This window comes from Aulonocara sp. 'chitande type north' Nkhata Bay, linkage group LG23 (genome assembly GCF_057382095.1).
Source record: "Aulonocara sp. 'chitande type north' Nkhata Bay isolate Kocher_YH1m ecotype deep benthic linkage group LG23, A_spYH_male_GT1.1, whole genome shotgun sequence".
In the NCBI taxonomy this organism is placed as follows: domain Eukaryota; kingdom Metazoa; phylum Chordata; class Actinopteri; order Cichliformes; family Cichlidae; genus Aulonocara; species Aulonocara sp. 'chitande type north' Nkhata Bay.
The window spans coordinates 9128705-9153083 of NC_141365.1; the positions used below are offsets into that span (position 1 = coordinate 9128705).

At 40.6% G+C, this 24379-nt stretch overlaps 1 protein-coding gene across 11 annotated transcripts in view; it reads left to right on the forward strand.

Moving 5' to 3' along the window:
- dab1a (DAB adaptor protein 1a) overlaps positions 1-24379 on the forward strand; it is a 227898-nt gene that overhangs the window by 148813 nt on the left and 54706 nt on the right. The window contains exon 1 of one of the 11 annotated variants that reach the window (XM_086281772.1): positions 22360-22542. The exons of 8 other annotated variants lie outside the window; for them this stretch is intronic. The gene's annotated coding sequence lies outside the window, so the exon portion shown is untranslated. Of the gene's footprint in view, positions 1-22359; positions 22543-22916; positions 23052-23532; positions 23791-24379 lie in introns of those variants that run through there. 2 more of the 11 variants (XM_086281776.1, XM_086281774.1) reach the window with 2 other exon arrangements.

Sequence of the window (24379 nt, forward strand, 5' to 3'; positions counted from 1 at the left end):
GAGGCACCCCAGTGACACTTGTTGCTATGGATACAATTCAACATCACAATAAAGTGACAGCCTATTCAAGTTACCTGCTGGATGTGACAGAGGCTGTGTGTGTCTCAGTGGCATTTCGTTAAATTAGCTGTGGCGAAAACAATGAGCTGGCAGCTGCAGTGGAATTATACTTGTGCATGTAGATAACTAACATTCATCAAGTTCCCTGCCTTCATTATTTTCTTTTCCTGTTTGACCTGGAAACTTGAGGGGAGTGTCCCCCCCCCCCCCCCCCCCCCCCCCCCCAGCTTTATATCTTATGTCACAACACAAAATAATTCCCAATTCTATATTGTCTTTAGGACTAGTTCATACTCAGGTTTAGTTACTCTTGGGTCTATTTTGAACCAGTATGTTTAAAAAGGGACAGTTTCATTAGAATTTAAGATTGTGTAGTAGTAAAATTAATATGCATGTACTAGTTTGGTCTGCTTCCTAGGTAGATATCCCAAAAATAAATATATTATTCAGTTCAAAGGTGAAATTGTGTAAATGAAATTTGTGTTTGACCTTTCCCAAAGCAATGCCAGCTTTTACACACAGCTCTTCTTCAAGTCTTTTTGTCTATTGCCAAAGGAAACAGTTTTCCTTTGATAGCTTTTAGACTCTCTAAAACACCCCAGATGGGACTTACACAGCCTCTCTCTTAGGAAGCCACTGCCTTTCAATTAATGCATTACGGTCACTGGAGCTTTTCCACCTGTAGAACTGTAAATTAAGTCAAGTTCATTGGAGTATCTCAGTGCCGAAAGCCGGGTTTGATTTCCTTACACTATAAGCTTCTAATATTATGTTTGAAAGAACTTTAAGACGAACTCCTCCCATTTTCTTAGATTTAAACCGTTGTCAAAGGTATAATCTTAAATAAAATAAAACCCTGCTCATTCTTATATTTACTTTTCTGTGGTATATTAAACAGGTGGCAACATGTTAAGTAAGGGTATTTTTTCAGTAGGGCTTCCACTGTTTCACATGGAGGGAGGGGGGAGAATTGAGTGGCTCTTGGCTGGGTGCCCTTCTCATTGATCCACTTTCTGCATGTGTGTGTGTGTGTGATCGCAGTCTCATATAATTAGCATTGAGAATATCTTTACAGCCCACTGGGACTCTATGTGTACGTATGTACCCTATTTCTTGCCATTTATTAACTATGAAGAAAACTGAGAGTGTGTTTGTGTCTGACAAATCAATATCCACCCAGACAAACACATTTTTAAGCCGTATGTGCACAAAGCTGTCATTACCACCAATCATGACTACCTTTTGAACACAAACAGCCACACTAAAACACATTACACGCATGCACACCCCCACAGAGGGCCTGTGAGTGAGCAGGGCAGTCCATCCAGAGGTTCAGATTAAGCTGCCAACTAATCTGCCTCTGCAGTCTGTAATCTTCTTAAAACACTTGCAATCTGTCCACAGCACTGGGATTAGCATCTGCAGAGACAACAATGCACTTTCACTGTCCTTATATTTGACCACAAAAAGACTGCTTTATGGGTTTAGCATCCTCTGCTTTGCTCTGAAATGGGATCAGTAGGAAAAAAGAATGCTGTCTGTTATTTCCGCTTTTTACTTGTATGGGTTGGATCGTACCTGTTACAGGTCAGTTGGGATAATGCATATCTGTAGGCTTAGAGGTTTTTTCACACCAATAGCTTGCTGTGGGGAAACAAAGACACATTTTCTTTGTAAAACTGACCTGTTTTAAAGTGCACAAGGAAAGTTTGTAGTCCAGGATGAACCACAGAGTCACTCCTACAGACCAACAAAACATATTCTGCTTCAAAAAAACTGAACAACCATGCTATTAACCTTTTTGGTGAATCTTATCAAGTCCTTTTTAACCCTTTCTTTATCATTACTTCGTCCTTTCTTAATCTGTTTTTGATTTTGCATCCCTGCCCTGTTCAGGGTCTACCCTATCTCTCAGTCTGTATTTCATTATTTCTCCTTCCCTCTCTCTCCCTCCATCATTCTCTTTCTGTAGCATAGCTTCAGGGATCCTCTTGTTTCAGATAAGATGCTGATTATGGAACTAAGGCTCTTGAGTTCCTCTTTTTTCCCTGCTTACATTCACATCGACATTAGCATTTCTCAGCATCATTATCACATTGAATCCCCCCCCCCCCGTCCCGTCCTTGATTTACACATCGGTCCTCCTTTTCTTTTTCCAGCGAGTGCCACTTTGGGGTAAAATCACAAAGGTGTTCACGTTGTTAATGAGTTTTAACAGCAAACAAAAGCACTTTATAGGAGGCATTTTCAGGAGGTGAAGACACACATACACATGGGGGCGCGGGCACACACACAGACTGAAGTCACAGCACATTAACACTTCAATTAATTCAGCGCCTTACATTCTAATTTCCACAGAAGTCAAGATCCCTGACCACCCCCTTCCCTCAAACCACACACACACACACACACACACACACACACACACACACACACACACACACACACACACACACACGCACACACAGCAGTGATGTACGGTGCTCTATGCCTCAGCAGACCCCAGCAGTATTACATGCGCCTTATGACATTTTAGGTGCTGGAGAGAGCACAACAAACAAAGCATCGCAAATTACATTTTAATTTGCGATGCTTTGCCTTTTACTCAGGCATATACAAAGGAGCAGAGATGCCTCGTTTTGTACAATATTCTTTATTCAAAGAATACAATAGATAATGAATGCGTCTATGGTGTGAAGGGAGCATGGGAGTGGGCCCTTAGATTTGCTGAGGGGGGTTGCAAGTGACTCTTCCCTGTGGATCGGCTCCACTGACTTCCACACTCACTGGGAGACTGCAACAAAGTTAGAGAAAGAAATAGACAAAGACAGGAGTGGAAAGATGTTTTCCTCAGAGGATTGCCTCTTTGTATTTCTCCTCCTATTTCTTTCTCTCTTTTCCCTTCTCATGATTTCTCTCCATCTGCGCTTTTCTGTTGCTGCTCACTAATGAATTTTTAACCGTCCCATGATTCTCTTCTTTGTTTCTCTCTTACTGTTGGTGTTTGTAAAGATTAGGCGTAATTCAATATCCATCATCATACACCGTCTCCTCCATGAAATTCACAGTGATGTTTCATAGCATGTTTACTTATTAAAGCAGGAAGCTGTGTACCAGTCATGTAAAGGTGCTATATCCTGTCTGACCCTGTCTGAAAGACAAAGTGCTGGTAACCTAATTAAATTCCTCGTAGGACATGTTAGGATTGCTTTGCGTGCTAAACATCTGTTCTAAGTAGATGAAATGGGAGGTAGAGTCTGGCATCTGTGTCTAGGACAGAAGAGTTGTTTCTGGGTTGGAACCATAGCACTGGCTGCTTCCCTGGAGCACCTGGTGCCTGGCTCATATAGTGCTTGCTGGGCTTAGAGGAGAGGGTGGGTGCCCAGATGCTCCTGCGTTCAGCCTGCAGAGCTAAAACTGAAGTATGCTGCCACACTAGCATATACTCATGCGTGCCACACATGCACCTCCTGCTTCAGCTCATGGAGCTCAGCACTTCAGCTTCACAAAAACACATTTGTAAACACTGAATGGAGTCTTATCTAGTTTCATGGATCATGAAATCTGCTCAACCCATAAACCAGGTTCAGTTTCAGTTCAAGTGGAGGCATAAAAATGATCAAAATTGGATTTGGATTTTGCATACAGTATTAATTTCACAGCAGGAAAACTGCTCCAGTGTTTTTTTTATGTCTTTTTCTCACTTATGTGTTGTACTTATAGCCAATCTTTTGCAAAAATCGTTTCAGTTTGTAGATACTACTCAATAGGAAAACTCATAAAAAAAATCATGATAACAGACAAAATGTTTATTCATGAAAAAAAATTAACTGAAGCATCAAAGAAAAGAAGCTCAGAGGAGGTTAAGGTGAAGCTTACTAGTGTAAATGATTCTGCAGAGCTGTGAGTGGTCATTTAATTGCATAGCTTTAACGGTTTATCCTCTGTGCTGACTCATCAACAACTTGTACATCTAAGAACAAACAGACTTGTAGAAAATGTGCTATCGGTTACTTTTTCATTTTGTAATGAAAAAAAGTTGTTTGAGGGGTTTGCAATGTTGACCTTGTGTACAAAAATAAAATTAAGTGTTACAACCTTAGGTTAATTGCAAATGTAGAGTGAAAATGTTGCAAATTGCAGTTATGGGATATTTTGCAGGATTTGCCTTCGTGCTCTCAGGTGGTTTCTCTAAATAATAATAATAGATTGCATTTATATAGCGCTTTTCAAGGCACCCAAAGCGCTTTACAATGCCACTATTCATTCACTCTCACATTCATACACTGGTGGAGGCAGCTACAGTTGTAGCCACAGCTGCCCTGGGGCAGACTGACAGAAGCGAGGCTGCCATATCGCGCCATCGGTCCCTCTGGCCAACACCAGTAGGCAAGTAGGGTAAAGTGTCTTGCCCAAGGACACAACGACCAGGACAGAGAGCCCAGGGATCGAACCGGCGACCTTCCGGTTACAGATGCGATTCCCAACCCCCTGAGCCACGGTCGCCCCGTTAAGCTAGTTCTGCCTCTTTTATGTCAGTTGAACGGAGGGAATGGATGGATGGATGGAAAGGTAGGGAGTGAAATAGGTCAGAATGTGACTTAAATATGTTTGTGTTTAACCCTTTCATGTATGAATTATGACAACCTCAATCTTCATTTTTTTCTTAAATATTTTTATTCATCTCTATGCATGAAAAAAAGATTTTGGAGCTTCATTTTTCAACCATGTATTTTTCAAAGAGTTTTTTACATGTCTACTTAAGTGGACAACACTGGCTGACCAGTGGGTGACAGGGTATGGAGTGACACATCAGTGTCCAATGTAGTGGTTTATGTGCAAGTATACCATCAACACTGACACAAATACAAGAAAACAGCTATCCACTGTAGTGACCACTATGAGTAAAAGGGTTAATAACTGTCTGTAAGATGTAAAATGCTTATTTTTGTAACATTGGCTATATACATTTAACAAAATGTGGCCTATTTTGAGACAGACTGTTAGATTAAGCTAACTGGGAGCCGCACGGGAGAGTGAACTTATAGAAAGATTTTATAATCAGCCGTCTCTTATACTCACTGCCACATTCAGAGCAGATCAGACCATACAGCGGCTGATTTCTATCAGAGGCCTGCTCTTTAACATCTATTAATTAGATCTGATTTAAATGTATGGTTTTTTTCTTTTTTTTAGAAATATTTTTGCCTTGATTCCTGAGCACGCATGCACCAGTTCCAAAACTGAACCCACTAAGCCCCCACTTCACCATAACAAATCCCAATTTAATCCATGCATGCTGCTTTTCTTTTTGCTCATCAACCAGGCACACGCGCATACGCACACACACACGCACAGAGTGGGGGGTGCAACCAGAGTATAACTAAAGAAGTAGGGTAAATTTAAAACAATACTCGTGTCAGTAGAGGGTATATTGTGCCAATAATGATCGCAAAGAATCACTGCATGTTTTATGCTGCTTTTTCTTGTGTTGATCTTTGCATACTACTGTAGTTCATTATAATGACTTGAACTGAAATAGGGCATCATGTGACAGAATCATAGCGTGTGGCTACTCTTAGGCCCTTAAGGTTTGCCATGTCATTAGGATTGTCTTGGTGGCTTCGAGTTTTGGAGATTTGCAGCATGCATATCACTGAGGCTGTAAAAGGCAGTTTATATTTTATTGCAAAAAGAAAGCGGAGCTCGATAATGTAGAAATCTTTTATTTTTTTGAGATATCACACTTGGCACCACCCACGGACGCTAACCCAGTGGTGCTAATTAATCAGTTCTTCTTTGCCGCTCAGTCAGAATTTCTTCAGTTTAAATGTGAATCCAAATAGATAAAATGTTCCAGAAAGATTGGAAAAAAAATTGAGCAGTCATGTAAAAATAGTAAGTGGAAATCTTTATTTTAGACAGATTAAAAACATAGACAAGCAAACATTTCATCTGATCAAACAAATGACGTTTAAAAATAGATATTTTGAATTGATTTGAATTATTTAAGTAACTAAAAATGACATTTCATACATTTGGAAAAATAAGTTCACCTGTGCAGTTTTTGCACCTTCAAATCTAAATCATAAGAATCAGGAATCCCGATCAGAGGTCAAGGATGTGTGGTGTGTGTAGTGTTATTATGCTCAGATCTAAAGATCTCCAACATATTTGGAAGAAACCATTCCCTTGTAAGGACGTTTGGCAGATTTAGTAGTGCAGTTTTGTTGACTGACTGTAAATATTACAGTTGTTGGTATCAAAATACATGGATCTGCAGTAAGGGTGGGTAACCTTACAGTCCTGCCTCATGTAAATAAGACTAAACTTTCGTACTTAACAAACGCTAAGCAAAGGCTTGAGTAGTTGTGACACAATTACATCTGTCCTCTATCCCAAAAGATTTTCATATGATCTTTTTGACAGTTTCTCACCCCTAATTTGCAATTGGATTACATAAAATTTGACCCGCAGGGCTGGCGTGCAATAAAAAAGCCCTTGCTGTTCTAAAAAGAACAGCTTATCGTCAAACTGACGTGGAACATTTATGAAAGACCAGGTCTTTGGGAATAACGTACTTTAACCAGATAAATAAAAGATAGATTTGATTTGCCACAATAACAGTAAACAAAAAGAGCTTTTCAGGGGATGATCCTCATCTGTATGAAGATTTAAATTGAACTGGAAGTTGACCTTTTAACAGTATGAAGATCTTAAGTACTGCTGAAACCCAATGTAATAGCTCAAGAAAAAAAGGCACAGATTTGAACCTCATGTACATATTTTGAGGGAGTTTAAAACACACAGTTTATGAAACTGTAGTGTAGAAAGCTAAGAATGTTAAAGACTGGTCAGTGTCTGGCTTCTGAGCCATACTATGTTATTTTATTCAAGTATATCACCTTTGCTTTACACCACTGTATCAAAGCAGATTTAATGTTGACTGGACAGACCAGCAAGCAGCACCCAGACTGTAATCTGTGCACTGTGGGAGAGAAATAAGTAAGAGATGTTTTGTTCCATCTCTGTGAGTGATCACTTTACATGTAAATATATCCCCAATCACAGCACAACTATAAACTTTAACTAGAGCGAACAGTGATATTGTCAGACAGTATTGGCACACACACACACACACACAAAAAAAATCAGTAAAGTATACTTTTTATAGTTGCAGCATTGTCACTATTATATTATGTTCAGTAGGTATAATTTATAGTTCACAAACAATGCAGTAATGCATGTTTACACCTTAATCTTTATTTGTGTCTTTAAGTACCCCAAAAAGTATCCTGTACATAAGATTTATTACTTTTATTATGATCTATAAAGCTGCTAATTCCCTTGTACGTGGAACATCAGCCCCCTTTCTAATGACTAAACATTATCCCTCCAATACCACAATTTGCACTTTATCCACTTTTAAATGTTGTTTACAGGCATTCGTGTAAGAGGATTTGACCCACAGACACATAAATACACATTAGAGATGAAATGACGCAGTCCTCACTTGACTGCTGAAATTTACAGCTCAAATCAGCTTATAGCCAGTTAGTATGGCTTTGTGCTTTTGAATAAGCTGTGGTTTAGTATTAGTGACTGTGTGCAAATTCATTACAAGCATACAATAAATGAAAACAAAGATGCATTCTTAATTTATGAAAGCTAAAAGAATTTAATTCTCCATAAAGCAGTTTTAAAAAACTGCAAGCCAGGAGACCCTAAAAAAAGTCTGACGGGAGGAGCTTTGATATTATATTAACTTCTTATGGCCAAGCCACTGGCAGTCAGTAAACAGTTGCATTCTTTTCCAACAGAAACAGAGCACTATGGGCACCCCATTTGAGTCTCCCCTCCACCTGTGCAATTTAAGTCCAGTATTTACTGGTCTGCTGAGAAAAACAAGTATTTCCTTGGCTGGGTATTGGCTTTGCTCTCCAGCAATTTGTCCTTTGGCTATTCAATTTCACACTGAACTCAGGGAAAGAACATCTTGTGTGAACTAGTGGGTTGGTAGTGCTTTATATGAACTGGCATAGTTTTTATGTGTGTGACCAGTAAATCAAATCGGTAAAGCAAAAGCTGCTTAAAGGTGTATAGAACTACAGATTTAGGTGTTTACTTTCAGAGGAATTAGTGGGACTGCCAATCTGTTTATCTAACAGATACTCAGCATATCCACTGTCAATTTAAAAAGTGTCTTCGGCAAACGAACCAAGCATTGGACTTGGATGTAAGATCCAGTGAATAAGTATTAGCAGTAAATATGCACCGAAAGTGAATTTAGCAGATTTAGTGATGCTGCAACCGTGTATGTGTGTGTGTGCGTGCCTGTGTCAGGGACCCTCTTTAAGGACGAATGGAGGATTCAATCACCTGCTCACAGGTCATTTGTGCTTCTTGATCGAATTGAACTGAGCATCTATCAGAGAGACACACTTGACTGGACTGGTGGACACATACACACAGACACACCCATATATATATATATATATATATATATATATATATATATATATATATATATATATATATATATATATATATATATATATATATATATATAATGGTGCATTTCATGGCTCCCTTACCCCTAGGCCATGACCCTTCTTTCCATCTATCTCACTCTCCTGCTCATTTTTACACATACTCCCCCCCTGCATCCATTCTCAGTATGAGCATTTAGATAGGAAGCCTTCAATTAGCTGGATATGCTTATAGATAATAACTTCTCTGTCAATAGAAGCTGATGGCTGGTGAGTATGATAAGTAATTTTTGGTAATGAGGATGTTAAAAGACCACCCATTCAGCCTTGAGGTCAAGTTCACAGTGTGTGACTGTGTGTATTTATATGCACACGTGAGCTCATAAAACTCGCACCGTAAAGGTGATGGTTTCAATCACACAGCCATGCCAGCCGTGGTGGGACCTGACAGGAATATTTGACAGAGACTCATTTAGAAGTTGTTAATTTGTTCGAGAATGAGTGTGCCACCATATTTGGTGTGTGGTTTTCTGTCATTAACAAAAGCACACATGATTTTTCCTGCACTTGGCAGCTTCACATTGCCCCAGTCTTCTGTGCCAGCTGGTAATAGCACTGGTACTGTAGAATAGATTGTACTTATAAACAGATTTCTTCATTTATCTTTCTTTCTTATACTTTCTTGTGCCATGTTATAAATGTAAGCTGGCAGACCAAGAATGGAAGGGCTATTTTACTGCTTCATACTTCATAAAGCACAACATGGGTTTTAGAGTCGGTGATGAGTCTACAGTCTCATCCTTCTCTTTCCCTTCTCTCTGGAGACTGTGGTCACCTAGAGAAAACAGACGCTTACCTTGGCCTTTGGTGTAAATCGCCCCTCAAATGAGTTCTTACCGTGATCCCCTCACATTGCCTTGGATGACAGCTCTCTTGAGGGAACAATTTAATGATCCCTTGTCTGATGAACACAGGCCAGAGGAATGAATGGAAATGTGTTCTGAAGGGAATATTTGAAACCTGTATTGTCTATCAGGTGGCCTTCCATGAGTGCGGACCTCTTCACCAGAGTGGATTGACCCCTGCAATTTATTACATACACCGCTGACATCTATCACACCTCAGCCCTCAGGGACACTTGTGCAATAATAATATCAGAGCAGCCACATACAACTGGCCATGTGACTTCTTTTCCTGCTGCTGTGGATCCCTGCATGGTATATTAAATGACTGTCTGTGTGGTTTCTCCTTTTGTGATCTTCTGTTCAACATGTTTCATCCTACATCGACTTAAGCTGTTTTCACACGTGTGCGTAATCCGGAACTTTTCTAGGCGTCGCACAACAGTGGTTCAAAAACACAGATCTTCAGAGATGAACAGGTCTGTAATCTGCCCACTCCCTAGTATAAGGTCTGTGTTAGGTCTTGTGCCAGTGTCTAAGAGACAGGTAAAGGTCTGGTACATTCACTCCTAGCAAAGTAGCATCATTTTTTTTCATCCCAACCGGTCACAGCAGATGGCCACCCCTCCCTGAGCCTGTTTCTGCCGGAGGTTTCTTCATGTTAAAGGGGAGTTTTTCCTTCCCACTGTCGCCAAAGTGCTTCAGGGCTCGCAAAATCGCTAGCCCGACGACCCGGAGCTAGCAATATCTCCGGTCGGGCGACCAAAATCTATCTCAGCCCCGCCCGTCGGGCTATATAATAACCCAACGGGCAGGGCTGAGATAGATTTTGGTCGCCCGACCGGAGATATCGCTAGCTCCGGGACGTCGGGCTAGTGATTTTGCGAGCCCTGTGCTTGCTCATAGAGGGCCACATGATTGTTGGGTTTTTCTCTGTATGTATTATTGGTGGTGGCTGTAGCTCAGGAGGTAGAGCAGGTCATCTACTGATTGGAAGGTTAGTGATTCGATCCCTGGGTCCTCCAGTTTGCATCCCAAGTATCCTTGGGTAACATACTAACCCCAAATTGCTCTCTGATGCGTCCATCGGAGTATGAATGTGTATGAATGGTAGTTAAGAAGCACTAAGAACTTTAGAAAACAGTGCTTGTGTGATTGGGTGAATGTGGCATGTTGTATAGAGCACTTTGAGTACTCCGGGAGAGTAGAAAAGCTCTATATAAGAATCAGTCCATTATTTTAGGGTCTACCTTACAATATAAAGCACCTTGGGGCGACTGTTGTTGTGATTTGGCGCTGTATAAAATTGAAGTGAATGTGTCCTTCCATTTTGACGGTTACTCGGAGAACTCAGTCACATAAACAATATATCCCATAATTCTCCAAAGTTCATATGAGAATAAATCTTAGGTGTAGAGCTGATCGTGTGCTCTGGTTCTCTGGTGCTCCAATAGAATTTCGGGACGTAAGGCTGAGAGTATGATCCAGTATCCATAACCCCATCAATATCCTGAAGGACTCCTTCCTGATCCTTCACCTTCTCTCTAATCACAGCTGCTTTTACCCAATTTTTCCAACTTAATGTGTATGCTGCTTCTTAAAACCTTCCACCAGATCATCTAACACAGTGATATTTTAATATGTTGATTTCATGCATGAATAGCCCAAAGCCTGTTTTTCATAAAAGGCATACAGTAATCTGTAACACCTTCAGCTTGGATTAAGTCTTAAATACTATCACATTATTTTAAAGGCTGTGGTAACACAGGGCTAATGAACCAAGAAGTAACTAGGATGACCCAGTTTTAAGTTCTGGGGAGCTTCTTATATCACGTGTAAAAATGTTCTCACAGACACAATCATTTTTAAAAAATGATCATTCACTGTTGCCATAGTTATTTGTCATTTGATTATGATACAAATTACAAAAGAGTTCACATGTGTTGCAAATAGGAACTGAATCAGAGCCACACTTATTGAGCGCTGCTGGACTGTATAAAATAGGCAGCTAATAAATTATGGAAGTGATGAGAACATTTATTAGAGAACCCTTGAGCTCACCGTGGGCATTAATTAAAGCTTCCGCTGCAAACTAAGTTTATATTACATCACTCCAGCAGCCTAAAAGAAAAGTGAAAGCACTTCTTCTTTTTTTATTTTTTGGGGGGGGGGGGGGGGTTTGAAACAGCTGAAGTTCAGCAAATTACTGAGCTAAACACTAAAGCGATTTGAGTACAATGTTGCAGTGAAGAAGCACAAACGGTAACAAAACAACTTCGGTGTTGGATAACCTCACAGTCAGAGCCATCCTTCGTTATCACTTCTGCTTTTATGCCACCAAGATAGAAATAGTTGAAACATTTATTTCAACCCTTCAGAAATCAGTGGGTGATATCACGGTAGCTGATGTAAATATATAAAGCCAATGTAAAAGTGAAATTTACTGGCCACATGAAGTTGGCTCCAAAACTGAGTCAGTTCCTGTAGAGTATCATTTTAAAGTACCAAACTTTAAAGGATAGATGGACATTATTACAGATTGGTTAAAATATGATTTCATTTCTACAGCTGTATTCCACACTTGTGAAAACAAATTCTTATAAAAACTACACTGTTTACACGGTATTGTTTAAGACAGTCCCGATCAAAAGTTTAAGAACACTTAAAAAAAGGCAAAAAAATTAATTTTGCATGGTTGGATCTTAACAAGGTTCCAAGTAGAGCTTCAACATGCAACAAAAAGAAATGGGAGTGAGACGAAACATTTTTTTAAGCATTGAGCATGCAATTTATTGAAAACAACGCTTAAACTGAAACAGGCTGTTTTACAGCTGATCAAAAGTTTAAGACCACATGTCCAAAAAAAAAAACCATAACCCCACCAACACAGAAATCAAAGTTCCAGACATGAACTCAGTAATGAGTAGCTCCACCTTTATTGTTGATCACTTCAATAATCTGTTGCGCCATGCTTGATGTAAGCATTTCCACGGGGTGAGTAGGAACATTTCTCCAAGTGGTGAAGACGGCACAAAGGACATCTACTCTCTGGAACTGTTGTCCATTTTTGTAAACTTCCCTTGCCATCCATCCCCAAAGGTTCTCAAGTGGATTTAGATCACCAATCGTTACCACACAGACGAGGGCCCTCAGTCATGAGAGATGCTCTCTGCAACCTCTGGACATAGCCAGCAGCTGTTTGATGCCTCCGCACTTCTTGAAGCTCCATTGTTCCACTGAAGGAAAAAGCACCCCAGACCATTATGTCTGGGGACCACTGTGGCGCATAGAAAACATCTCAGGTGGGATTTCCTTGTCATTTCAGTAACGTTGGAAACCATCAGGTTCATCAATGTTAAATTCTTTTCTCATCAGAGAATAAAACTTTGCAAAAGAGCACCAAACATGGGACATTGAAAGCTGGAAGAAAGTTCAAACCGTCAGTTCTGTGGTGTTCAAAGGGACGAGGGCTTTGAAGAGTTTTTTTTTAATTTTTTAATTTTAATTGTAATTTTTTTTTGAAGCCCTTCAGTCTCAGATGGCGTCTGATGGTTATGGGGCTACAGTCAGCCTTAATTTGGGTCGAGGATCGTCCAGTGTCTTGACAGACAGCTAATTGGATCCTCCGGCTCAGTGCTGGTGAAATTTTTTTGGGTCCTCCACTTGACTTCTTTGTTCCAAAACACTTAGGATCATTTAAGAAATTCCAAATAACTGTCTTACTGTAGACACCCTGCTTATTCAGTTCAACAACCCAACCACATTTAGAATGGGAAAGCTTTTTTACCTATGCCATCAAAACATCATGACAGTATGACTATCTGACAGGAAATGACAATGAGTCCACATTTTTGCACAGATTTGGCCTTTTAAAGGCATGTGGTCCTAAACTTTTGATCGGCTGTAAAACGGTCTGTTTCAGTTTAAGTGTTATTTTCAATAAACTGCAAGCTCAAAAAATGTTTTGTCTCACTCCCATTTCTTCTTGTTGCATGTTGAAGCTCTACTTGGAACCTTGTGAAGATCCAACCATTCAAAATATGATTTTTTTTTTGCCATTTTTCAAGTGGTGATCTGGACTATATAAATGGATGATTTCTTTATGGACGATTAAGACTGTGGCAATTATTGAAACACCTCATACTGAAACAGCCACACCTCATCGGATGGCTTAAGCATTGACGTGTTTGTCGTTAAGTTTGTGGAGCCATTCTCAAGTGTGCTTTGTGACTGGGGCAGGAAGATTCCCAAGGGTGTTGCTGTAAATTAAGACAACAGCAGAATAGGGAGGGAAGGAAGAAACGAGGAACAATTCCAGGTGTTGCAGAGCATTTAATCACTCACCTGTGTGACTAATGAGACCACACCACACAAACACACCCATATGTGCTCACATGTACATGCACACCCACAGACTGGTGGGACTAATTACCCAAACTCTACTACGGTGAACACACTGCCACAGCACAACTGGTAAGCCTCATTGAAATGCGTATGCAAATACACAACAGCTTGCCGTTGCTTCTTTAACTCATTACGCACTCGTCTCCTACTCTTCTCTTTACTCTGTCGCCATCCGAAGGAGTCACGGGAGGAGGATTAGTGAAAAGAGAGCAGAGCATTACCTAGTAGGTCAGATAGAAGCAGCTATTCTCCATGCAGGCTGTGGCTGCAGGCAGTGCTACAGGTAACAAACACATCAGTCACATACACAGCACACCTGTTACTGTACAGATGGCAAGCCCTGGGAGAGAGGCAGGCAGAGCAATGAAGAAAGATGAGCAATCAGACACACAGGGAAACACAGAGGAGAAGACAAAGAAGAGGGAGGAATGATATTTTTCATGGGTAGATTGTTAAAGCAGATCGAGGACAGGGAGATTTAGGGGGTGTTGCCGGGTCAGGGGAGCTGTACCTGTTTGTGTACAGCTGCGATAACGGGAATAGGGCTGAGGGAAAGATGGAGGACATAAGAGGAAGGAGCGAAAAAAAGGAGGGATTTCCTCACCTGTGCTTTCTGCCTGGAGCAGATAGTACTGTGTAATCTAGTGAGCCTCTCTCTATGCTCTCTGTATATCATTATACATACTCACATCTGCATCTTTTTTATCTCTTTTTCTCGTCCAGCTTCACATAAGAAATAATCCTCATCATTACCCATATCCTTATCAAAGACACCGTAACATTCTGAAAAGCTGCCTCTGCTCTTGAGATCTGAAATGATCATTTTGTCCTCTGTAATCATTGAATAAAAAGGTTTTAGTGTATGTCTGCGAGTATATGAATGTGTGTGTGTGTGTGTTTGTAAAATATAAATGTGTGTGGAGATGTGGCTGTGCCCCAAGCTACATATCTTAATCTCCTATCTATTAGTATATTCAGAATTCTCCTTTAGCTGGTGGAGGCATCTGATAGGCTAATTTAAAACCCCCGCTGGCCTTCATCCTGCTCCTGGAAGTGAAGAGGACAACGTGTCTTGGGAGTGAGATGAGAAGGAAGAAAGAAATACTCCAGCCTTTTTCCTCACAGCCTCTCTCATGACTAATCTAGCTGAATTCTGAGTGAGGTAGTCGAGGTGGTTTGGAAAATACAAATTTTCAATCAAAATTGACCTAAAAAATATACTGTTATGATGCTATGGAGGGGATTTCCATGCACAATAGATGCATGTATTTATTTAAATACTGTAAAACCAAATTTTTAGTATTATGATGCTTATATAACTTTAAATATTTAAACATTTGTGATGATTTGAGAGACCTTTTTAAGAATGTAGTAGAATTAAACAAAAAAAAAGCCTTTTAACTGATCAAATAATCACATTTGTATTCCAGCAAGTCAAAGAAATCCTTGAGTGGTTATCTTTTTGTTCTTTCAAATGCACTACTCCAACATTAATTTCTTGTTCAGTAGCTCTGCCGTTGTAAGACTTAAATGTGACATTTTGAGACATTTATGAATGTAGGTGTTCTTTCCTGTTTAACCACATAAATTCAGTGAGACATTAAAAAAGTCCAATCTAGCACTGGTAGTATTTTCAGGGTGCAAAAATCCTAAAAATAAGAATATTTCTTCTTCACGTTTCCATTCAAATTTTATTCTCTCATAATAGAAGCAAATGCTACAATTAATTTTATGTGTCTTATTCCTGAAGTAGAATCTACTGGCTGTGATATTAATCCACACAGATGCAATGGAGCTCATGCAGGGCACACAGTCAGCCTCAGCTTTTCTGTGAGTTTGGCAGCGGGCAGTGTTGTGTATACACTGTGTGTGTTTGTGTTTTAGTGTGTGTTTCAGAGAGAAAGAGAGCAAGGAGGAGGAAAGGGAGAATCAGATTGCCTATTCCAGTCACACAGATTATCTTCCACTTCTCAGCCTGTGACAGCACATTTCCTTCCCTCTTCATGCTGGTTGCCTCTTCTCTACCAGCACTCTCTCTCTCCTCTCCCTCCTCCTCCTCTTCAGCCTTCCCTCTCAAATGCAAATGTAAATTAAAATTCGCTTTATTTGCGTGACAATGATCTTTATGTAACCCAACTGACATAAAAATAATAATATTAGAATTCTTGTTGTTCCTTTACCTTTTGCATCACCATTTTTACTCTCCTCTTCTTTTCTCCCTGCCCCCCCTTTTTCTTTCCTTCCACCTCTTCCCTCTGTGCTGGTGTATGTATTGGTATCATTAGCGGCATCACCATGATGGATGACACTAAGAGGCTGAGGCCCAGTGGGGTGGAGCTCTGTTTAAGCACACAATCATTACCTGTGCCACATACACATAAGCCATTTTCACACGTGCACTTGCAGACCTGAACTTTTCTAGATGTTTACCAAGACGTGACAGAGAAACGTGTGAGAATGCAAACGCCCGATGCATTTGGATCGGACATCAGTCGTCTCTTAGCCTGTCAGCTATATTGGTATAAAGCCTGTGTGATATCAGATTATGCCCAGTTCTACCAGTATGAGAACAACTGTGAAATCACTCGGTGGGTGTCGTGTGTACTGCTTCCTCTATTCTCTTCTACCTGCTACCCTGGTAGCACCATCATCTAAACTGAATGGAGTCTTGTAGATAGTGAGAATTCATCGGAAGTAGTCCGTCTCTTGTTGTGTGCTTCAAGTGAAAAAGGACATCAAAGTGTTTGTGTGAAAATGGTTGCACATACAGAAGCAAGCATGGATGTTTCGCACCGATACTGTCTGTGTGTGTAGCTGAACATCTGTCTTTAACTATTGCACGGCTTCTTTTGCATGACTTTTACATGAATGTTAACATCCCTTCCTTCTTTCTTCTGTTTTCGGTCTCATATACACATATACAAACACTCACTCTCAGAAACACACACAGCATTTTCTGAGTTTTAAGAGCTTTGTATCGACTCCGAGCCCCGTGGGGAAGTGAATGCCAATAGCCCCTCCGCTCTGTGAGTGTTCAGACAGCCCAGCAGTCCAATAGACCACGGGGTGCTAAAAGGGGCTATTTCAAGAGCTGGCAGAAAGTTTTCACCTCCAGGAAACTTTCACAGAGATTTTTGCACGTTGTCATAGTTGTGTACTTGTGTGTGTGTTTGGCTGGAAATGGTTGCCCACAAGTTCAAAAGAGTTGGGAATTCAAAGAAGGAAATTATGCAAATTGTGTCCTGACTATGACAATCCTGCTGTGATTCACTTTCAGGCTGATGACATCAGTGGATGCTGTATTCTTTATCTGGGCTTGGTGTGCCATGTGCATGTCTGTCTTTGTGAAAGAAAGATGGATGGATCTCCAGAAAGTACATAACTGTAAGATATGAAAGTATTAAATAGCCAACCTGCTGTGCTAGATTTGGAGCTGTTACTCCCATGTGAAGTGGGTGGGAGCGGATCATGTTGTCAGAGTCCATAAAAAACAACAAGGCCTTATCAAACACGGACGCTCGGTTAAGATTGATTTTGTTTGGCTGTCTGTATTAACTGGAAGGGCAGGCGACTGTGACAGTGTGCGTGGGCGATTAGACACACGGGCAGGAGGCAGGAGCTGTAACTGACTGATGGCCATTAGCGGTACAAGGTAGCACAGGGGAGTGCTAGGTGGGAGATGCGTTTCTACCCCCTTGGGAATTTCTTCCTGGGGTTCAACCTAGGCATTCCCTCAGCGCACTAACTGGCCTCAGAGACCAGAGGTGGAGAATCTGTTCCTGCTGCTCTGCTCTGACAGATTGACTGACATAGACATTCGTAAAATTCTCCAGATGTGTGTCTTGGTACGAATTGCAGGCAGTGAGCTGTTGAGTTAAGGCTCGCCAGCGGCTTGCAGTTGAAGAAGTTTTGGGATGTCACTTTTGAAGGTCTAGCCTGAAGCATTCTTAGCTTCTTTTAGTCTCTACTTTCTCTGCTCTGCAAACATCTAGTTCTTTCCCTTCTCTGTATCCTGTCTTTCCTTTCTGACTCAAAAGCAAGTAGAGAGATTAGGCAGAACTTTGGGATTTTACACCTACAAGAACTAAAACATCCTCGTGAGATGCTACAAAGAGTACCACTACTGGGCATATGAAAATACTGTAATGATCCACATTAATTATGACCATGCCCGATGTGTTTTTGGTTCTTTGCAGTCCATCGTAGTAGCTCCAGCTTCCTGTTGGGTTATTAAAAAACAATCAATATTTGGATACTTACTAGCAGATTAGTTACTCCTTTAAGTTGCATATTGTAGCATCATGGATCAGACCAGTGCCAACCAGGAGCACTGTTCAAAATGTATCAAAATTACTTCTTTACATGTGCTAATTTCTCAAGCATCTAACACTATAATAGCAATCATTTACTTACTGTTTAATCTGTCAGGAGTCTGTGTGTTGTTGATGTTATTGAAAACCTGTAAAGTGGCTATGGATGCATAAATCAAACTTGAAAATCTCTTACTGTACTTCAGTCAACTCGATTGAAATACCTAGAGAGATGAGCAGCATGTAGCAGGGGTAAGCTAGGTTAATGTTAAATCAACCAGCTGGCAGGTGCCTCTGAACAGAGTATGCAAAATGTCTGCAATTTCCATAGTTTGAACAAGAAAAAAATGACATCAAATCAAATGGCTACACAACTTTATTGCTTCAGTGGAGGATATAAATTAGATCTGACTAGATTTGTTGGCCATATCTAACAATTACAGTCAGAACCATTTTTAATCTATTAATGGTGATGAAGTGCTCAAGTTGTATTCTCCTCATGGCTTCACATCAAATAGTTTTAACTGTTAATATAAAATATGCATACGGTATCTGCAAGATGGGATCGTGCTTTGTTTATCATAGTTAATGTCAGTACAGCTGCTGGAGACAGCTGTTCAGATCCAACAGATGTCCACAAATAATATCGCACAACCTTTGTCAGTCAGTTTTTTCCAGTATTCCATTGAAATGTATTCATAGACAAAGCGGGCCAATGTCTCTGGTAGTTCATCACATTATTGTGCTGGTAATGGTAAGTGTTGGAAATGGGTGAAATTAAGGCAAAGTTGATGTGAACATTTGCAACATAAGCTCTCAGTTTTCTGACAGGATTGTTACAGTTTACACATCAGCAGGTATCCACTGGTCCAACTGGTCCGACTGACTCTGCGCGGGCATCTGCAAAATAATCCCCCATAGACATCTGCAACTTATATATTCAGCTGTGGCTTCTATTAGCATTATAGATGTTTTCCTTCAAATAGCTCAACTGGAGTGCAGTCAGATAAGTTTTTTCTTTTCATGTCAGAGTAAGAGTCTCCAGCTACTGGCACTTGCTGGTACTACAGCAGATTTTTAGTAGCTAATACATTATAACTAATATATTGAATCAATTACAGTACTAAGACCAATTTATTGATTATATCTAAAGAGATAATTGTCATTATAATAAAACTTGTATATAAGCAGTGGGAGAGGTTTCATCCTATTTTTTTATTGTGTAATATTTGTAGGAGAAAATGTCCACATACACAATAAAGCAACAGTAATCCCATGTCTGTATTCCCCTTTACATCCATCAATCTCTCTCTCAATGTCTGCCTTTAGAGGCACAGTTTGACAAGCCTGTGGTATGTCCGTGTGTGTGTGTGTGTGTGTGTGTGTGTGTGCGCACATGTGTTTGTGCAACAGCACCGTGCGACACCATGATTAAGTGTTTTGAATAATTGATGATTGCATCCCTCATTAAGTCTTACTCTTGTGCTCCAGCAGGCTCTGGCTCTATTTTTATGCACCAGAATCCTCCTCTCTTCTCTTCCACTCCACATATGTAGCAAATCCATCACTCACTTTAGGCTCTGCTGATGGGCGTCCAGAGGGGCTGTAAGGGATCTAAATCATATTGAGTAGACACTTTTACCAGGCCAGCACCAGAATGCAGTGATGATGGTTTTGTAGAAAAAAAGAGTGACCTCTGGCTTTAGAGCTGCTGGGGATATTCTGACTGCAACGGGCCAAACTCTAAATTATGCCAGTATTTAGCCAAGCATGGTTCATTTCTCTACCTCCATTGCAAAACCTCCTATGCACTTCTTTATTGTGCCTTCTGTCATTCCGTATACACAATTTATTTATTCATTCACCCACCACTGATGCATAAAATTAAATAGGTAAAGACCCCATGAAAATGAATAAAAGTTATATATTTTTTTGTATCTGAGGGGTCAGGGAAATGGTAGTCACGGGGTATGGTGTATGTTTGCACTGTGCTCCGTCATTCGTGAAAATCCATTTCCATATTGCTGACAATTGCCTGTTTCTTTTCACTACAAGCAACCATAAATCACTGAATCATTCCTGTGAGGGATGAAGCTACAATTCCACTTCCACATGTTGCTTAGTGTTGGGAATGGGAAATAACATCCAGCAGGTCTGCCTGTGTGAAGGCCATCTGAAGTCATACCGCTTCAGAGACAAATAGGAGAAAGGCCACAGCACAACCAAATAAAAGGATGCATTACTAAACGATGTCACACCGTAAATCCAACCTTACACATCAGCAAATAGTTTGGGCATGTGTAAATAGAGAAGCTGAGAATGATGTGGGTTGCTGTAGTAGAACAAGGGAGTAGAGATGAAGGAGGCAGTGAGAGGATCAGTCAGTCAGACATGCAGACACAGAGGTGGAATCAGAGTGCAGGTTTGGTGATAAAGGCATATCCACAGTCTGTCGGAAAAGCTGCTGGTTCCTCTTTGCATGAAAAAGACAGTCTTACACACATTGCTTAGCAGGACCAATTTAAAATGTAGCACATTAACAAGTCAGAGGAGACACTCACACTCACATACACAGGGGAGGTGCAAGGAGAACGGGATTCGTTTTCATCTATTTCCCCTTAAAACATGAGAAAGGAGGAAATCCCAAAAGAAAGCACAACCCTTTGATATCTACAGCCCTGTGTCTGTATCCGTATGTGTATATTTTGTGTTAAATTGTGATATGCACGTGCAAGTGAGCCTGTCATCTTGTGGGGTATTCTATTTTTGGCAAGAGGTTGTGGGTGGGAAAGTGTGTGTGTGTGATTGTGTGCATGTGTGTATGTTTACCTTTTCCTGATGAGACCCCCACTGAATGTTCCTTCTAGTCATTCATGCAGGCAGGGAGCCATGTGGAGCACCTAGAGCAGCTCAGAACCCGTGTCTCTTGCAATGTGTTGTTGTGCTGAATGGTGGCCTGGCTGACTGCCTGCTGAACTAGAGGCACACTTGTTCTTATAGGACTCCAGGCTGGTGTTTCAGCCACTAGACAGCTGCAGTAACAATTTTGAGGCCTTCTTTTTTGTCATGTAACCGCTGTTGGAATTGCAATTTTTCTTTTTCTTCCCCCAGCCCCAAAAGGAATTCTCAGAAATTCAGCTAGGCTAATGTGCAGCGTGGGTGGACTGGCTATTTAGATCAATGTCAAAAATGCCCTTTTACCACGCAGCTGCTATATAATACTTTAGCTTCATTATGACGTGGTGAGCGGTGATCACATGCATTTTGACAGTTGCTTCTCAGCGTGTGATAACTGCGTTGACCCATGATACCAGGGATGGATAATGCTAACAAATGCAATATGTGGCTGCACAAGTAGCTAGAGTGAGCTTTAATTTTTAAAAAGCAATTAAAAATCGACATCTTTTGATGATATTGGGGTAATTTTGGATCAAGGCTGTCGCTCAAGAGTATTTCCATCATATTTATGAATTTCTGGTTGGCCTATAAAATGTCAGAAAATATTGAATATCCTCACCATATTTTCAATAGTTCAAAGTATCAAGGTGGTGATGTTGCCAAACCAACAGTCCAAAATATTTTTGGTTTCTATTACATGAGACAAAAAGGGAACATTTTCCTGATGTGAAAATCCATCACTAGATAATGCTATAAAAACTAAGTACAAAAACGGCTAATGCTGTTACTGATTAATCAGCTAAAGGTTACAGTCTTGTTTTAGATCAATAAAAATGTCATCATGCTGATAAAACATCCTAGTGCCAAAGTTGCTTCATGATAAGAATTTGATCATTGAGGAGTTCACAGATGATTTCACGGTGCAGTATGCCTCTGCAACTATCCCTGCAACCACTTCACTGGCATTACTTCTGCATTGCCAGATGAACTTTTACATGTCCAAAGCATTTAATGATTTATTGATTATTATCTATGAAGTTACCCTGATACAAAATTTATCAGGAAATTGCATTTCTTTTCATCATTGCTTTATATCTGTCTGCACAAATCCCTCATCAAAAAGGAGATTAGATTGTGGAAAGTACACTTCTTTTATTGTTATATGCTGGACAAAGTGCAGTGATATGCAGCATCTTTGCATAGCATTGGACTTTAGTCCAGACCTCATGTTTTTTGCTCTTTTTTTTAATCCCACACTCTCCCAGTCTTTTTACAGAAGTGCAAACAACCTTTTATATCATACACCAATAGGCACGCCTTCTCTTCTAACCTCTATTAGTTGATCTTTTACCCTTCCTTCTCTTCATTTCCTTCATTTCTGCTCCACTGTTTTGTTCCTCGCCTCGTCTTCCTGAGCTTTTTGGACTACCGAAGTTGAGTGGACACTATATATTTTTATCTGCTAAGGCTCATGAACTGGTAGGTTTTATATCTTTAAGTTTTATACTTTTTCTGGACAGAACAGAAATTTATTGACATTTATTTCTCTCCTCGGCTTGATGGTGTGCTCTGTCAGTTGACATTTAAAAGGTGTATGTAGCCGTTTGGGTCTTTAAAACTACATGTGATTTTGTTTGTTTTATATGGTTAAAACGAACACCGTTCATTCACTGTAAAAACATCTGAAACCTAGCAGAATGTAACTTGGTTGACCTTTAGTACCAACATTGTTATTCATCAACGAATACACCTCAGAGGAGAAGCGTGCTGCTGATAAGGACTCGGTGCAATGGTGTCAGGATACAAAGGTAGCACTGATAAAGTGTGAGTGTGCGCGTAGGCTGGACAGAGCACAAGTATTGAGAACAGCGTGTGCGAGTAGTGTAGAGGGGGTCTTTATGATTATTCATTATTGAGATGGCAGGAGAGCCAAATGAGTGGAGCCAGCAATCTAACTCTGAGCCTGATGGACGGAACACAATTACCCTGTAAGAGTGAGAGGTGGGAGAAAGGCGAGGTGGATAGAGAGAGCACGCCCTTTCTCTCTCTCTTCCTTTCTTTTTTTCTTTCCACTAACTTGGCATACTTTCCTGTAGCTGCAGATGATTTCTGGGCATTAAGCTCCTGTTGGCAGCATCCTGTTTATGAAGTCATACACACATACAGTACAGTGAAGCGCGTGCACACACATACAGATCGTCACATGTCCCGCTAGCGCCTGTTGGCAGCGCCCCATTTACGGACGTCCAATTTACTGCTCATTCCCTTCTCCTCCTTGCCTGCACTATGCCTCTCCTCTGGCGTGGCTTCAGATTGCTGTCTAAATCCAGACACACTAAGCCATGTTCACATCCTGCTCTGCTGCTACATTTAGCTTGCGCGCTGATTCCAGGTCAAACCACCACTACAGCGTTCACGATGGCTTTTGATGGTGCTGCTCTTTCCTTCACTTTATCTGTGCGTGCTTTCAAGGCAGGGAATTTGTACAGCTGAAGCTAGACATGGACTGTGTTTTGAGAAATTAGCTTGTTCTCCTCTCCAGGGACGGTAGCTTAAGATGTAGAACTCTTCGCCGAGTCTCTAGAGAAACAACCATATGTCTGGAGAGCTGTGCTGCAGCAGATTTTTCATTTTCAGTCTCACAATCCTGTTTCTTGCTCATTTTCACCAGTGAAGTAGTGGCTGTTTTGCTTGTAATGCTTGGATGGGTAGAACATCTTTAAATAAGTGAGTTGTTCTCTTACAGGAGTAATTTTGCAGACAGGATGTAAACTGTGAACCCATTTCACAGTTTAAAGTTGGTCTAAATTTGTTTGTGAAATCAAAGTTGCACTACAGAAACTTGTCTACGAGGTCTTATTTGTGTGTGCGTTTGGTTGTAGATTGTGCGTGTGCAGTGAGAATTGCTGGACTGCCTCGTCTCTGGTCCAGTTTGAGGATTAACAGACTGCTTCTTTTTTTTTTTAAACACAAGCTCCAGATGCTTCATGAAAGACTTCACAGCTAGAAGGAGGAGAACAAATTCAGAGAACAAAAAAAGGAAGGAGAAGAGACGGACAGGGGACATGTTCAGGGTTGAAGCTGAAGCTGCTCAGACCCCATCCTTTCTTTTCTGATTTTACTTCCTTGGGCTTTTTTCTCTCCCCTTTTACCCCTCGCTCATTGTCTTTCTCACCCGCTCTATGTTTCCTCACCCCTCACTTTTTTTCCACTCTGTTCGTTTCTCTTCCCTCTAACCCTTCTCTCTTCATACTCACTCTCTCTCCATCCATTTGGTGGAACAGTGCTGCTGATAATGCCTGTAATTGGAGTGACT